Source organism: Pongo abelii, chromosome 19 (assembly GCF_028885655.2).
Source record: "Pongo abelii isolate AG06213 chromosome 19, NHGRI_mPonAbe1-v2.0_pri, whole genome shotgun sequence".
NCBI classification, from domain to species: Eukaryota; Metazoa; Chordata; class Mammalia; order Primates; family Hominidae; genus Pongo; species Pongo abelii.
In genome coordinates, this window is record NC_072004.2 from 81832990 (window position 1) to 81850766 (window position 17777).

The 17777-nt window shown below is 42.4% G+C and overlaps 1 protein-coding gene and 1 long non-coding RNA gene across 3 annotated transcripts in view; one reads left to right on the forward strand and one right to left on the reverse strand.

The window, feature by feature from the left end:
• The window catches only part of PRKCA (protein kinase C alpha), a 502365-nt gene that overhangs the window by 152704 nt on the left and 331884 nt on the right, over positions 1-17777 (forward strand). The gene's annotated exons all lie outside the window — the stretch shown is intronic.
• On the reverse strand, positions 13919-14888 carry LOC134760575 (uncharacterized). Its single transcript, XR_010138343.1, has 2 exons — positions 14492-14888; positions 13919-14016 (listed from the first exon to the last, which is right to left on the reverse strand). It is a non-coding gene; the product is annotated as an uncharacterized LOC134760575 (long non-coding RNA).

The following is a 17777-nucleotide window of genomic DNA, read 5'->3' on the forward strand; positions in this document are numbered from 1 at the left end:
TCCATGTGGCTGGGGAGGCCTCACAATCATGGTGGAAGGTGAAAGGCACATCCACATGGCAGCAGACAAGAGAAGAGTAAGAGCCAAGCGAAACAGGTTTCCCTTTATAAAACCATCAGATCTCATGAGACTTCTTCACTATCATGAGAACAGTCCACCGTGATTCAATTAATAACTCCCACTGGGTCCCTCCCACAATGTGTAGGAATTTACGGGAGGTACAATTCGAGATGAGATTTGGGTGGAGACACAGCCAAACCATATCAGTAGGTTTAAGGTTTGTAAGGTCGCCAGCCCCAGGGCAGAGAAGCTTCTACTGGGGATTCCTTTCTTTCTCCTTTTTACTCTGTGCAATTGTGGCCCTTGGGGTGAGCCAGGTGAGGGCAGGTGCCTGACCACAGGATGGAAGGGCCGGCAGATGGTGGACCCAGGCAGCAGTGGAGGGAAGGTGGGGGTTGAGGGGATGCAGAGGGCTGAGAGAAACTGGGGTTGGAGGGAACTGTGGTCGACGCAGCTATAGGTCTGGACTTATTTTTCCCAGATGAGGAATATCTTTAAGTCCACATAATTGAGCCAGGGACTGCTTGTATTCAACTTGTGCTCCTTTGAAATGTTCTTATTCTCCCCACGAACTGACTTTCATTCACACCGTCTATTTGGCAATACATGACCGAATTTGGAGCCTAGTTCTTTTTGGCAAGAAAAGTTCATTAATTTTAGTCGGCTCCCCACACACTTCACAAATGTGCTTGAAAAAATAAAGGGCCTCTTATCGCCACACAGCCGCCATGAAATTGCCAGGAGTGCTGAGTGCTCACATATAGAGGACGGCCATTTATGTTGATGCTGTGAGAAGAAAAGGTCCCCCGAAGCACTTTGAACTGGAGCTGCCAGGAAAATGATGTTAAATGCAGAAGCATCAGTGAACCCATAGGCTTTATGATCATTTATCATTCCAAATTTCTAAGGATTATCTTCATCTCTTTTATTCTGTAAACACTGATTAACTTTTAAAGGTGATGGAAGTCTGGCTGAGTCAAACTTACTCATCCATCAACTTAGTGGACTTGGAGAAAAGGCCCTGCCGTGGCATTTTGATTAACTGGGATCTTAACCTGTGTGGGGTTTTCTTTCCACTTAATATCTAAGAACACAAGAGTGGGAAGAAACTTCAGTGCCTGCCTGCCTTTTGCTCTTTTCCTCATCTGTAAATGAACATCTGAGAAGGGAGTGAGAAGTTCATATCAGCCTGTGCAGTAGGCCTAGCTACACTAATTTGTTTGCTCTCTATTTTCTGATTTCTCTCTGGACTGGGTTGACAGTGTTCCCTCAAAATTCATGTTCGTCCAAAACCTCACAATGTCACCTTATTTGCAAATAGGGTCTCTGCAGATGTAAATAGTTAAGGTGGTGGTAGATTAGGGTAGACACTAAATCCATTGACTTGTTCTCATAAGAAGGCCAAGTGAAGACACAGAGACACACAGGAGGAAGACCACGAGATGCTGGAGACAGAGATTGGAACGATGCATCTACAGACAGAGGAATGCCAAGAATTGCCAGGAGTCACCAGGAACTAGGAGTGAAAGATGAGGAACAGATTCTTTCTCAGAGCTTCCAGAAGGAACCAGCCCCGTCAATACCTTGATTCCAGACTTTTGTCCTCCAGTAGCAATTCTGAGAATAGATTCCTGTTCTGGGTTACCCAGCTTGTGGTACTTTGCTGGGGCAACCCTAGGAAATGAATAAACTCATTGTACTTCTGAGGTGTCTTTGTTCTCTTTTTAATACCAGGTACATACTGCTGCTTATTCTAAATTTCCTCTCGTCCAACCCAAGTTTAAGAGCCGTAAGTGGCCTGTTCTAAGTTTTCTTCCCATCCAAGGCTCTGTAAGAGGCCATTGCCCCAAACCAAGGGTTTGGAATAGTCAAAGATCCTGCCCAGTTGTGATGCCCAGGTGTTCTCAGCCATGGGTTTGGGGATGATAGATCCCTAAAACTCTCAAACATCTAGACTTTAAAATTGTCATCCACTGTGCTGGCTTCTAGCCACAGGTTCCGTGCTGCTTCCACCTCCCTTCTCTGCTGTTGGAGATTATTTGGGGACTGACTGCGAGGCAAGTTAATGAAATAGATGGCAGAAAAGACAAAGGCCAAAAAGTCCCCTGCACCTACTGGCTTCCCAGATGGTGTCCAAGGAATGAAATAGCTTGAGCCCTGGGCCACACCATATTTCTGTCCTGCCTGTAGCTGTTTTGCTAAGGAGCCAGAACTAGCCTTGGAGGAACAGCTTTCAGTGCTACAAGAAAGCACAGAGTGGGGTTAGCTGATGGGAGTCATTTCAGTGGTTTAGGCTGACTTGGTGATTCTAGGTATGCCTTAGGACAGTGGCTTGCTTCTTCATCTGTACATGAATGTGTGAGTAGGGAGTGAGAGGTTCATGTAAACCTCTTATGTTGTAGGCCCAGCTGTGTGGCCATGGGAGGGTGCTTGGCATGATTAGGATGGAAAACTTTTTTGCCTACACTGATCGTGCCAGAGCGATTTAATATTTCAATAAGAATTTAAGGGATAGACTCATCTTGGAGTCGTCGTCTTGGCCTGTTTTCTCACCAGTATTTTGGGTGTTTGTCCAAGAGAACTTATGAGTTCTTAACTGAGTATTTTGGGCCTATGAGGGTCAGGAGAATAGCATGTTTGTACCTCTACTGAAGGTAGGAACTACCTTGGCATTTGGGGTGAAGAGATGTGTGGGGTTTCTTAGTGTAGGGGATGGTCATGGAGCCTGGGAGACCTAGATGGCTCAGTTCTTCTAATTCGTTGAGCCTTGGTGCATCCCTCTCTTGGGATGATGATAATGGTGCCACCTCAGAGGGCTGTTAACGATGTGAGATGCACATAGAGCACAGCATATGGCTCGCTGTGAGCTCTCTGGAGAGGTTAGCCATTGAGATGGTTTGGCTGTGTCCCCACCCAAATCTCATCTTCAACTGTAGTTCCCATAATCCCGATGTGGAAGGGACCTGGTGGGAGGTAATTGAGTCATGGGGGTGGTTACCTCCATGCTGTTCTCGTGATAGTGAGTTCTCATGAGATCTGATAGTTCTTTAAGGAGCCTTTCCCACACTTCGCTCTGCACTTCTCCTTGCTGCCAGCATGTGAAGAAGGACATGTTTGCTTCCCCTTCCATCATGATTGTAAGTTTCCTGAGGCCTCCTCAGCCCTGCAGAACTGTGAGTCAATTAAACCTCTTTCTTTTATAAATGACCCAGTCTTAGGTTTGTCTTTTTTAGCAGTGTGAGAACGGACTAATACAGCCATGATAACTAGCTGAGTGTGCTGCTGGGGTCACCTGCTGTACTCCTGTAGACCTCAGTCTTTACAGAGTAGAAAAATGAAGCCTGATATCCTCATGGGCTCTTTATGTATATCAGAATCTCTGTCATCTCCCACCTACCAAATTGGTTTGGAGCAAGCAACCTGACATAAGGAGTATGACCTTCACAAAGTCATGTTGTGAAAGTAGCAGTTTCCAAAACTATGCAGTGTGAATGAGAGCTCTAAACCACTCAGTGGATGAGGGTATACTGATTTTAATTTTTAAAAGTTGCGATATTATTGGAACATGAAAGAAAGCCTATTTTGCAGAATCAGCCAGTGAGGCATTCCTTATTTTGTCAGGATCTTGTAGTTGCTATGTCAATTAATCTGCTTTCTATTTAGGCCATTGAAATAAAGTTATATCTAAAACTGTGAAGTAAGGTACAAAAAGTCTACAACTTCCTGGAACACAGCCTAGACTCTGGAGTTAAACAAAAATGGACACAGGGGTCTTAAGACCCCCCAATAGAATATGCAACGCTGCTAGGGTGCCTTGAAGATCCTTTCAGGTTTGTCTTCTTTTTTTTCTCGTTATTTTCCTTTTTTTTTTTTGAGACAGGGTTTCTATTCTGTTGCCCAGGCTGGAGTGCAGTGGTGCACTCTTAGCCCACTACAACCTCCACTTCCTGGGCTCAAGCAATCCTCCTGCCTCCCAAGTAGCTGAGACTACAGGCGTGCACCACCACGCCCAGCTAATTTTTGTATTTTTAGTAGAGATAGGGTTTCACCATGTTGGCCAGGTTGGTCTCAAACTCCTGAGCTCAGGTGATCTGCCCGCCTCAGCCTCCCAAACTGCTGGGATTACAGGCATGAGCCACCGTGCCCTGCCCCTTTCAGAATCTTCTGAGAATTGTCTTATTGTAATATTCCTTACACATTTGGTTACCGACTTTCCCAGTATGTCATTGGAGAAAGCAAAGGGAAAAGGGGGAAGGAGAGAAGTAACATTTGTTAAATGCTGACTGTGTGCCAACCACTTGACATGGTGCATGTTATCCCCGTTTTACAGATGGGAACGTAGAGGCTGAGGGAAGTAAAGTAACTTAAGTTTACCCTGCTATGAAGTAATGGAGTTGGGATTTGAACCACTAAGGAACACACTCAGGTATTGTAAGTAAAAAAAAAATGGGATAATTATTGAGCACACTGGCCTTACGCCTGTAATCCTAACACTTTGGGAGATTGAGGTGGGCGGATTGCTTCAGCCCAGGAGTTCAAGTCCAGCCTGGGCCATCTGGCAAATCCCCGTCTCAAAAAAAAAAAAAAAAAAAAAAAATACAAAAATTAGCTGGAGGTGGTGGTACACACCTGTAGTCCCAGCTACTCAGGAGGCTGAGGCAGGAGGATCAATTGAGCCTGGGAAGTTGAGGCTGCAGGGAGCCATGATCATGTTACTGCACTCCAGCCTGGATGACGGAACAACAATAACAACAACAAAACAAAACACACGATGAATACTCACTGAAAGATCAAATTAGGTTCTCTACCTCTGTTGAAGAAGGTAAGAAAGTATATAGTAGAAATCCCTCAGAAATATTAATGGTTAGAATTATTTTTAAAGTTTTGTAAATGCGGGGCAAATTTCTATTTTCTGGAAAATTCTTCTGGTGGAACACCTTGCTCTCTAAAAGTGCCAGATAAATGAGATTCCGCTTGATTTTAGTGCTAATTCTATGTCCAGTTCTTCCTTGTTGTTATTAAGCAGAAAAGAGAGACACATGGTTGCACACTGGGAGGCTTTTCTCTTTATCTTTACTGTATTTATAGATCTGACTCCATCGGGGGGTGCTTTTAAGTAAGTAAGTATTTTGGGGCATTGTTGCTCTTTTTCATTCATTGCGTAAGTATCACTCTCTACTGCTTCCTGATCTTTTTACTTTTATTTTTATTTTTTTAGTACTTCCAAGTGAGAAGGGATGTGGCCTCCCAGCTGGTGTTTGTCAGGGTTACATGGTACATGTGCAGGAAGGGCCACATCAGCAGGCCTTGAGTAATCCATCCGCAGTCTCGAAGGATGAATCATTCATGAAAGCAGTTTTCCATCCCGTTCACTGGATGCAAGCCTTTCTTGCAAAGTTGATTTCTTTTGCAAAATTAACCTTTGCTTTCTGCTTGTTGCCCACACAGCTTTTGAAATAGGAAGCCCACAGAGTTGTATTATTTTTTTCTAAGTAAGTCTAACGGACAGGGCATTTGTAACTTCAATTATTTTGCAAGGTATTGAATTCTACCTATGAAATCTATGAAGGTCATTGCCTGTGGACTTAGAAGTGCCTAGCAGAGTTGAATGTGGTATGTGGGCTGTGTGTGTATGATCCATATGGCTGAAGTCGTGGTTCTTACTATTACTATATGATTATGTATATTTTAAAAATAGCTCCTTCAGATTTTAACTAGTTTTAAAACTCAAAGTATGTGAAAGGGTTTGCATTTGATAGAGGGGGGAAAAAAGGCATACTTAATATCCAGGGTTGATAAGCTAAGGCGTGCCACCCCTTCTAAGTCTACCCCTTTTATCCTTTACCCCCATTTCTCACACTACTTTTTTGATGTTTTGTGCAATTTTATTTTTTCTGAATTGCAGCAGTGCAGACAGGGAGAAGAACTAAAATCACTCTATAGCTGGCCTCTGCTGCTTATTACGTTTTAGTGGGATAAAACCTTGTCTTGCCCTCCTAGTTGGAGAACCAGCTGAGTTGCACCTTTGAATGTTGCTGGGTTTTGTGCCAACCTGCCAGCTGATGGGGCAGACCAGCAGCTTAGTGTCTCCTTTGCTGCAGAAGCAGAACTGCGTCCCCAGTATTTGACAGGCAGGAAATGGTAAGGTTAGCAAAGCAGGGACTGAAGACTTCAGGTGTCCCAGCTCCTACCCCAGAGGTTGGTCGCAGACACAGGTTTATAAAACATCAGTATGTGGAGCCACCTTCTCTGAGGTTGTCTTGTTGTTTTGATGTGTCTGTTTCTTCCTTAGAAAAGCACATCCCAGATGGGCATGATGGCTCACGCCTGTAATCCCAGAACTTTGGGAGGTTGAGGTGGGTGGATCATTTGAGCCCAGGAGTTGGAGACCAGCCTGGGCGACAAGGCAAAACCCCGTCTCTACAAAAAATGCAAAGATTAGCACACGCTTGTAGTTCCAGCTACTCAGGGGACTGAGACAGGAGGATTGCTTGAGCCCAGGAATTTGAGGCTGCAGTGAGCTATGTTCGCATCACTGCACTCCAAGCTGGGTGAAAAAATGAGACCCCGTCTCAAAAAAAAAAAAAAGAAAAGAAAAGAAAATCACATCCCAATCCTAATACTTTTAAAAGTTCATGTGCCAAATTTAATATTCAAGTTGCTAACATGTTATCTGTATGTAAAAAAAAAAAAAATGTTCTTCTAACCAGACTTCTTCCAGACTTGTTTTGATCAGTCTCAACCAGCATATGTCATTGGCACATTTAAGCACAGGTATGTAATTATTAGCAATAGTGAGATGTTCTATAGTGGAGTGCCTGTGTCACCTGAGTTGTGGTGAACAATTTCAAATATCTTCATTTTCCAGTATTAAAAAATGAGAAAATGACCTCAAATTTCAGTGCTATGATAATTCCCCTAGTTATCTCCTAATTCTGTGCTCATTTTGTCATGCAGCAATTGAAGCTCAGAGAGCTCGCATGCTAGGCAGGCACTAAGTGGTAAAAATGATGTAACATTTTCTGGGGAAATGTATCCAAAGATCAATTTGTAATAGAAAAACAGTATTCACTGGGCACTTAGGTTTATATTATGATAGCAGATACTTGAGAACCTTCTTGGCATAGAAGCATTCTGTGGGTTTCGTGGTGGCCCATGAGTTAATTGGCAGCTGGAGTGTGAAGTAATTGAAATAATTGACCCCTGAGATAATGGGTATATAGGAACTGGGGTTCCTAACTATCGAGGAGGAGACTGGGGTTCCTATTGAGGAGGAGACTGGGGTTCCTAACTACCGAGGGGGAGACTGGGGTTCCTAACTACCGAGGGGGAGACTGGGGTTCCTAACTACCGAGGGGGAGACTGGGGTTCCTAACTACCGAGGGGGAGACTGGGGTTCCTAACTACCGAGGGGGAGACTGGGGTTCCTAACTACCGAGGGGGAGACTGGGGTTCCTAACTACCGAGGGGGAGACTGGGGTTCCTAACTACCGAGGGGGAGACTGGGATTCCTATTGAGGAGGAGACTGGGGTTCCTATCGAGCATGCTTCTATGGGATGTCATTGAGGTGTTTCCTGTTTCCGTGAACAGTGTCTAGTTTTTTCTTTTTTGACCCCCTGTTATCACTTCTAAGATGAGACCTTGGTTGTGGGCAGAGGGTGTATGATATATTCTCTTAAACGTCGGGTCTGCTTTCCTCTGAACTCAAGTTGGACAGACAAATCCCTCCATGGATGGAAGCTGGCTGGCACTCTGCGGTTTCTGAGATCAGCGCACAAGGCCAAACCCAGTTTGTCAATAACAGCTTCTTCCTCATTGTTTTATGTTTCTAATGAAACAGCTCCTATTTTGTAGTACACAAAGGGGAAATGTGAGGCTGGAAAGCAACATAGCATTCTTCATTCCAGACAGCAGCCAGTGGGCCCACTCATGAAAAGTGATGGTTGTGCTTAATGAGAGAGGAAAAAAGGCATCTAATAGCTAAAGTTTGCCTTAACGTAATAATTACTTCCTGTGTAGCAATTCCGTTTTTCTAGTACTTGAATATCTTATTGTATAAGAAAGCAAGGTACTTATTTATTTTTACAACCTTACCTCTAGTTTCTGTGAATGTTTTCATTATATAAATTTGTTTCTTTCTCAAAATAGATAAAAGACACCAACCGTCTTTTTTAATCTACTGAAGCACACGAATAGCACTCATGTCCATTTTAGGATACTTCTTTTGTAAGCCATGATATAGGTCTTCCCCACCAATGGTGGCAGCTTCTTTAGAGGCAGTTTACAAAAACACGAACACCCCTACCTCCCACCTACAGTTTCAGCTTTCTATAAAAATGTTGAATATGTCATAGCTAAGAGGAATGAAATGTCCTCCTGCAGAGAAAAAGAATCTCTTATTAAAAGTAGCCCAGAAGTTTACTGTTGGTGCTTAGAAAATAATTGAAGGATGTGGAAGAAGAATTACAAAGACATGCACACACATGCACGTGCACACATGCAAACACACACACACACACACACACGCACATTTATGAGTCCCTGACTGGCAATCATAATAAATTATTTCCCCCAAATCAATTTTAAGCCTTCAGACTCCAGAGAGGTTGCCCCACCCGGCCTGGAGCAGTGCTGGGTGGAGTTGTTTACTCTCCTGTGGCAGCCTTAGGGCTCTTCAGGTATACATGCGCTCTTAGGCCTCTGTTATCTTCTGTCACCGGGAGACAGGCAGCGTGTGCACCAGAAACTGCTGCCATGCCTGTCGCCCCGTATAATGTGCAGTTTTTGCTGACTTTTCTCTGAAACCATAAGAAAAGATCTAGTGACTAACTGAGTCACTTGAACTATGTGAGTTAAGTCACTTGAACTACACGAGTTAACTGAGCAAACTTGCAGCTACCCAGGAATTTGATTTTATATGGTGAAATTCTTAGCCTTGATTCTGTTTTTTGTTTGTTTGTTTGTTTGTTTTTGAGATGGAGTTTTGCTCTGTCGCCCAAGCTGGAGTGCAGTGGCATGATCTCGGCTCACTGCAACCTCCGCCTCCTGAGTTCAAGCGATTCTCCTGCCTCAGCTTCCCAAGTAGCTGAGATTACAGCCATGTGCCACCATGCCCAGCTAATTTTTTGTATTTTTAGTAGAGATGGGGTTTCGCCGTGTTAGCCAGGGTGGTCTCGATCTCCTGACCTCATGATCCGCCTGCCTTGGCCTCCCAAAGTGCTAGGATTGCAGGCATGAGCCACTGTGCCCGCCAGTTTTTTTGTTTGTTTTGTTTTTTTAATTTATTTTTTAGAGCAGCTTTAGGTTCCCAGCAAAACTGAGCAGAAGATACAGAGATTTCCCCTGTACCTCATTTCTCTATGCCTGCACAGCATCCCCACTGTCATCATCCCTCACCAGAGTGGTCCATTCATTGCAATTGATTAAGCTGCATTGACATTATTATCACCCAAAGTCCGCAGTTTATGTAAGAGTTCATTCTTGGTGTATCTTCTGTGAGTTCTGACAAATGTATCATGATATACAGCTACTATTCTAGTATCATACAGGGTATATTTTCACTGCCCTAGAGATCTTCTATGCTCCACCTATTCATCTCTTTTTCCTCCAACCCTTAGCACCCGTTGATCCTTCTATTGTGTCCACGGTTTTGCCTTTTTCAGGATGTCATGTATTTGGAGTCATGCAGCATGTAACCTTTTCAGATTGGCTTCTTTCACTTAGCAATATGCATTTATGTTTTTTCTATGTCTTTTCGTGGCTGGATGGCTCATTTCTATTTAGTGCTAAATAAGATTCTATCATCTGGATGCACCACAGTTTATCCGTTCACCTAATGAAGGGCATCTGGGTTGCTTTCAAGTTTGGGGCAATTATGAAGAAGGCTGCCATAAACATCCGTGTGCAGGTTTTCATACTTTTTAAACTCATTTGGGTAAATATATGACCCACTGCAATTGTGGGGTAATATGGAAAGAATATGTTTAGTTTTTTAAGAAACTGCCAAACCGTCTCCCAAAGTGGCTGTACCATTTTGCATGCCCTCCAGCAATGAATGAGAGGTCTTATTGGTCCACATCCTTGCCAGTGTTCGGTGGTGTTAGTGTTTTGGATTTTGGCCATTCTAATAGGTGTGTAGTGGTATCTCATTGTTGCTTTAATTTGCAGATCCCTAACGACATATTATATTGAGCATCTTTTCACATGCATATTTGCCATCTGTACATCTTCTTTGGTGAGATATCAGGTATTTTGCCCATTTTTAATCGGGCTGTTTGTTTTCCTATTGCTGAATTTTAAGAGTTATTTGTATATTTTGGATAATACTTCTTTATCAGATTTATTTTTTGCAATATTTTCTCCCAGCCTATAATATCTTCTGATTCTTTTGACAGTGTCTTTTGCAGAGCAGAAGTTTTTAATTGTAATGAAATCCAGCTTACCAATTATTTTTTCACAGATTGCTCCTTTGGCGTTTGGTATTGTATCTAAAACGTTATTGCCAAACCCAAGGTCATCTAGATTTTTCTCCTTTGTTATTTTGTAGAGTTTTACAGTTTTGTGTTTTGGTTTTTTAAATTAAATACAAAGGGATTGGTGGTTTTTGTTTCTTGGTAGAAACATAGTTTGTTTCTTTACCAGTGACATAACCAATAACTTAAGTAAATAAATGAATGGCTAGGAAACTCTTTGACTAGGCTAACCCTCACAGCCTTAATAACCACAACTTAACATTTGCAGAATATGAAGGACTAATCCTTCAGTTTATCTTTTATGTCTATCCAGAGCTTTAGTCCTATGAGCTGTTTTGTAAACGAGGTTTGTTTTGTGGGAAAGGGAATTTTGTTTCAAGGCTTCCCTAAGAAATTGATGTCATTGGGTAATTCTTAAATTTGACTTATCATAGTGGTAAATCTGGAAGGAATTTGTCAACTGATATGTTATAATTATTTTTTATTTTTTTTTAATTTTTGAGATAGGTCTTAACTCTCTTGCCCACACTGGAGTGCAGTGGTGTGATCATGGTTCACAGCAGCCTCAAACTCGTGGGCTCAAGAGATCCTCCCACCTCAGCCTCCTGAGTAGCTGAGACTAAAGGCATGTGCCACCATGCCTGGCTAGTTAAATTTTGCTTTTTTTAAGTAGAGATGAAGTCTTGCTGTGTTGCCCAAGCTGGTCTCACACTCCTGAGCTTGAGCAGTCCTCCCACCTTGGCCCCTCAAAAGTGTTGAGATTACAGGTGGGAGCCACTGTGCCTGGCCTGGTATGTTTTAATTCTAACAGTAGATCTGCATAGAGAGAAAAGTTGGTATTATGAACAAAGGTAGCTTTAATTCGAAGAGACAACCATCCCCATTCCATGACCTTTTTCCACCCAAGCAAGGAAATTTAGAGGCCAGTAACATTTTAAATGCTTTTTGGAGTTGTTTATTTGCATGTACTTTCTTTCTTATTGTGTAAGATTTGACTTTTTTTTTTTTTTAAAGGAGTTTCTTCACATGGATAACTCAGTTTGTATAGCCTAATGGATAACTCAGTTTGTATAGCCTAATGTAATCTCAGCAATAAGTCAAAAGTTGTTCTTCTGTAGGGCTATATAGTTCTCTGACATAGGAAATCATTCTTAGTTCCATTATATTGAGAAGAAACAGAGAAGCATTTTACATCCAAGTGCGCCAGCAGCTGTTTTGTTATGTAGCTGCTGTGTGCAGAGCCCAATACTGAGAATTTTAAGAAGTCACTGAAATATGTTGAAGCACGAGGATGGGTCTGGATCTCCTCACTCTAGACGCCTGTACCTTTTTTCTGTAGTCGGTGAATGAAATTTTGGAACGTGAACTGCACATGTGGAAAGAACTTGTGTGTGGGTGGAGGAAGCATCTAATGGGAACTGAGCTGGGGGAAGTAGAGCTTGGTCCCAGGTGTCCCAGCTGGAAGAGTTTGAAGCCAGACCCAGGGAGCCCTGCGTTCGAGGTCGTCGGCACTGCTCACAAGCCACGGGCCTTGGGAAGCCCTTTCTGGGAACTTGCTTGTGGAGTTGAGATGGGGGTCAGTGTTATTCTGCAAAGTGGTTCCCATTGAGCAACAAGTGACTTTCTCTTCCTCCACGTTTTCTTCTCCTTACCTCAAAACGGAAGAAACTTCTTGGCAAAATACCATTTAACATAATTTGGCCACACTGAACATTTAAAAATAATCAAAGATGGAGTCTGTGCTGTTAAGAATTGATAAGTATTCCACATAAAATCTAAACATCATTCTTTTCTTTATTAAATTTTTGGTGTGATGCACAAAAACTTGAAACTTCAGCTTTCAATAAAATTGACTTTATTTCAAGTGGGAATAACAGTGGTGCTAAGATTAGCAGTAAAAGCCTTTGACATGCGAATTCCTTCACGCTGGGGTCAAAGAAGGGAAGTCCACGTGGATATTTGAATTGTGACCTCTTCCTTCATTAAAAAAAAAAAAAGAAAGACTTAAATTAGTCATGCCCTCAGTTTAAATTTGTGACTGGCATTTGAAACTATGGAATGATTCACTTTTCCTTGTAGCAAGAAAATTTGAAAATGAAAGCAAAGTGATGCTCATATTCAAACTGAACCTACTATGAAAAGATGTTTGCTGATGGCTTCGTTGCCCTGCAAACACACACGACAGAGATGGCTGTCTGTTGTTCAACACATTATTTTCCTCTTCCTCTGAGCATCTTAGAGAGGGATGACTGTGCATGTTGCCTCATGCACAGGAGGTGGTGTGCAAAGATATTTTGGTTTGTATCGTGGCTTACAGACTGTCATTTAGGCCATAGCATGGTACATTCCAATACCATGAGTGGTTAAATCTCAGAAATTCCAAAGTGTATGAACGGAGTGATGTCAGCTGTACTCTCATTTCATGCTACGTAGCCGGATGTTGTGTAGCTAATCTCAGCAGTTACTATACATAGTGTGCTATAACTGGCTGATTTAAGGTAAACTGCCTCAGTTTCCTCATCTGTAAATGATGGCTTTTGACTAAATAATAGCTTAGTTTTCATTGTGAACAAAATGCTTGTTTAGCTGGGCAAACACTTTTTTTTGCAGAAAAACAGCCCTATCACCAATAGTACCTGCTCTAGTGCTTTTAAAAATTAGAATGAAATGTTGTTTGTACATTTTTGTTTGTTTTTGACAGTCTCACTGTGTCGCCCAGGCTGGAGTGCAGTGGCACCATCTTGGCTCACCACAGCCTCAAACTCCTGGGCTCAAGCGATCCTCATGCTTCAACCTCCTGAGTAGCTGGGACCACAGGTGCATGCTAGTATGCCTAGCTAATTTTTTAATTTTTTGTGGAGATGCGGTCTCACCGTGTTGCTCAGGCTTGTCTTGAACCCCTGGGCTCAAGCGATTCCCCCGCCTCGGCCTCCCAAAGTTCTAGGATTACAGGTATGAGCCACTGCATCTGGCCTTGGTTGTACTTAAACAAAAACTAAAAAAAAAAAAACAACAGAAAACTTTTCATGGCTCCCAGGAGCATTTATATGACTAACAAGTTATCTTTCCTTGCTGATAGTTCCACTTTCCTTGTGTTTGACAGAAATGACTCTTAGTTTAGGAACTCCTCATTAGCTGTTTCCAGGAGCAGTGGGGTATCATTTTGATGCTTCTTTATTTCTTCTACACAACTAAAATACAAGGTGAAGATACAATGTCTCTGAAATGATAAAGCTACATTTGTCAAAAAGCACATATTTTCCATTTGACATTTTAGCTTAAAGAAATGAAAACTACAGAATGACTTTTTCCTTTATCTGGGTCTATGCTGTGTATTTACCTGCTTAAAAAGATATACAGGTGAAAAATATTTTTTGAAATGAACTTGTCTGAATCAAGATGCACACTCCTGCAGCAACATCACGGGGCCTCTCTGTCGCTGAGGACTCTGTCCCCATTTGTGTGGGCTGGCTGGGTCGCTGGCTGTGGGAGGCACACATTTGTTATCTTGGTGCAGCGGTTTGTAGTCAGCTGACTGACTTGTTCCTGCACATGCATTTTTTTTTTCCTGGCAAGTCATAATTCATGTTTTTCCTAAGGTCCAACCCTATTGTAACTGACAGATCCTATCTGGCTGAGAAACATGGGCACCCTTCTGTTTTTGCTTCTTGTTCCCAACATATTTGTATGCTTTTCAATAGGAAGCTGACCTAGAGTAAATGCCCAGAGTTGTCTGAGGTCTCTAAATGGAAGGTGTGGTCTGAAACCAGCTAACTATGGCAGCATTAGGGCAAGAGTGCACACGTAAAGGACTTGTGAAGGAGGGTGGAGGGTGGGAAAGTGGGAGGGGTGAGAGCTAATGTGAATGAAACTGAAGAGAAACAGAAGTTGTGGCTGGCATGCAGGAGAAACCCAGATTCCCATTCACCACTTCCTCTCACCTCCAGAAATTACCCACCATTCCTCTCTATTTTGCAATCCTCTTCTCTGTTTCCCCTGAAGGTTCTGCTTTGAATGTTGAAGGGAAGTAGCTCAGCCCAATTCCCTTCTGGGCCACCACTTTCAACTATAGACTTTCTAGTCAGAGCCAAGAAGGCCATGGACTCTGAGAATGGCATTTAAAGTCTCTGCCGGGCTCCACTTAGTTCCCCTTCCCCCACAGATGCCTTATTCCCTCGAAATGCAAGCGAGGCTCCATGGCCACAGTTTCCTTCCTGTTTCTGTCCACATTCCAGTCGCTCATCATCTCAAGAACACTGGGGCACCCTTCTCTCCCCTCCGCAAGAGCTGTCATTTAGTCATGATCCACAAATCTGCTAAAGAGAAAGGTGCACTGTTATCATTTTACAAAGGCTTGCTTGGAATACATTCCTGCCATTGTTTTTTGCTGCTCTGTAGCCTGAGTGATGATTTGTTTAGTGTAGGAGTAAATATGAGGAGCACTGTATTTCTTACAACAAACAAACAAACAAAACTTTTAGCGACATATGCTCATTGGAGGAAATAAGATAGAAATGAATAATATTGAAAACAAACATCCCTCAATCACGTGACAAACACAATGTAGCACTTTGGTGAAAGTGGTCTTCATTTAAAAAGAAAGTCCATCTTTCTAGGTATCTGAGCAATTCATTACTATTCTATGTAATTTTTGTGGGTTTATAATTAATTTTGTAGATTGGGATTTACTAGCACATGATACCTTGTAAAGGACATTTTACATTAAATTATCTTCCTCCCTAGCACATTGCCTAATTCTGTCACTTGTATTATTGAGGAAACATTTGCAAGGAGGACAAAAAGCTGTCTGCAAATACTTAAGCTTTGAGTTGTTTTTTTTTCTAAAATGCAAACACTCAATTGAGTTAAGTCTCCCAGCCCCTAAGTGGGGGTATTTATGTTTTTTTTAGGAGAGAAACTTTGGAAGTAAATCAGAAGTACCCAGGGCCAATGGCCAGAGTCTTAGAGGAAACATAAACCTGTAGGATCCAGTGAGTATCCACAAACTTAGAGCACTGCGAAAGAAACAGTTGGGTTAGCGTTTTATTAGGAAGGTCAGAGATGATTTGAAAAGTTAACCCTTCTAAGTGGTAATTACCCTCAATATGTGTCCCTTGTGGCATGCTGTGTACATTCACTACTTTTTTTTTTTTAGTGGGAAAATAACAACATGACTCGGCTGCATGTCCCAGGAAGAGGCCACAGAAATGAAACCTCAGGGTCACATGCCATGAAGGAGATTCCCCTGACATATTCCAGAGCTGATGCTTAATGGACCTGAACCAGTTTGCTTTTTTTTTTTAAAAAAAAAGACAGAGTTTGGCTCTTTGGCCCAGGCTGGAGTGAAGTGGCACGATCTCGGCTCGCTGTAACCTCTGCCACCGCCCCACCCCCGCCACCCGCCATCCCAGTTCAAACGATTCTCCTGCCTCAGCCTCTTGAGTAGCTGGGATTACAGGCACCCCTGCCACCATGACCGTCTAATTTTTGTGTTTTTAGTAGAGATGGGGTTTCACCATGTTGGCCAGGCTGGTGTCGAACTCCTGACCTCAGGTGATCCACCTGCCTTGGCCTCCCAAAGTGCTGGGATTACAGGCGTGAGTCACCGTGCCCGGCTCCAGTTTGCATTTTTTACAGGGCAGAGACTGAAGGGCACTTAGAGCTACCTGGCCCCGCCTGGCTTTAGGGACCTGATCTGTGCAGACGTGGTAATTCCTCACGTGTCGATGCAATTCACACTTAAAGGGCACAGTCAGCCCTTTTTTTCAATACCAAGAATTGCCCTTTTGAAAGGGTCTTGAAGGACTTGACATTCTAGGATTTAATTATTAGGGAGACGAGCAGAGGCAATGAGATGCAACTCTGAAACAAATGTTTAACCACTTGAGTCGAAGAGGAAACAGAGTGAATTAAAACTTGAAAAGTGATCTTCAAATCGGCTTCCCCCCTTGTAGGCTGATTAGACAACAACTAGCATCTCCAACAAAGAGTGTGTATAATTAGACAGCCCTCTAGGTTATATCTCAAGTGAGAAAAGAAATATGCCCTTTTCTTAGCCTTTCCTTATTTTTGGCCTGTATTTGGGAACCTTTTTTCTTTTTAGTTTAGTTTTTTTTTTTAAATTGCACTTCTACAAAGTGCTCTGCAAGTTGCAGAGCATGAGAATATATACAAGAGCTTTAGCTTCATTTAGGACATATTCTCTAATTCCTGAAACTTCAGGTTAATTTAGCATTTGATGACCTAATATTGCGTTTCCTCAATTTTGTTCTATAAGTAGCATTCATCAGAGCAAAGTTTATTTTATGTTGGTGGCATTCAGTAAGTGATACATCACAAAGAAAGGTTGGATACTCTCGCATATCAAATATACTTTGAACTGTGTTCTCTGGCAATGCCATAGATTGTAACTGCGACTGACAACTTGTGCTTCTAAGAGAGCATTTATCATTGTTGGATGTGCGTTGTGTCTGTCTGCTAATTAGCTTGTGAAGTCCCTCAGGTTAGGTGGCTACTGAAGGTATCCTGAGTGGAATTGAGTTGCAACAGTGTGTTGTAGACAGTACAGTCCACAAGGAAAAGTAGTCATCACTGAGCAGAACTTCACTTTGCAGCCTTCCATGATTTTAGGGGAGAGCAAATATAAAACACATTTTCAAACGGGTGAGTCTGACTAATTTGGAAAATTGAATGGACTGTTTTCTAATTTTTTTTTTTTTTTGCATCTGGGATATAAAGCAACAGTGAAAGTTACTTTTTAAAAATGGGCTGAAGAGTGAGAAATGAATCTGACTTATCAAATCCACAGAGGGTTACCTTTATTACCATGCTGCCCTTCATCCCATGCCTGCCTGCTTTCATGACAAGTTGCAGTGAAGTCGTATTTGGCTATGAGAAGTGACTTGCCTTCAGAGTCACTGTGAACCATGTCGGTGGGGCCAGGCAAATGCATATTCAAGTACTATAAAATATTTAGAAGCAGAAGATTCAAAATTTGACCAATCAGTTTGATCAAGTTTAATTTCTTTTTGTTTTTGAAGACATGGTTTCGCTGTGTTGCCCAGGCAGGAATGCAGGGGCTCCATCATAGATAACTGCAGCCTGGAACTCCTGGGCTCAAGCAATCCTTTCCTGCCTCAGCCTTCAGAGTAGCTAGGATTACAGGCTTGCGCCACTGCACCTGGCCAATTTTTTAAATTTCTGCAAAGATGAAGTCTTGCTATGTTGCCCAGGAGTGGTCCTCT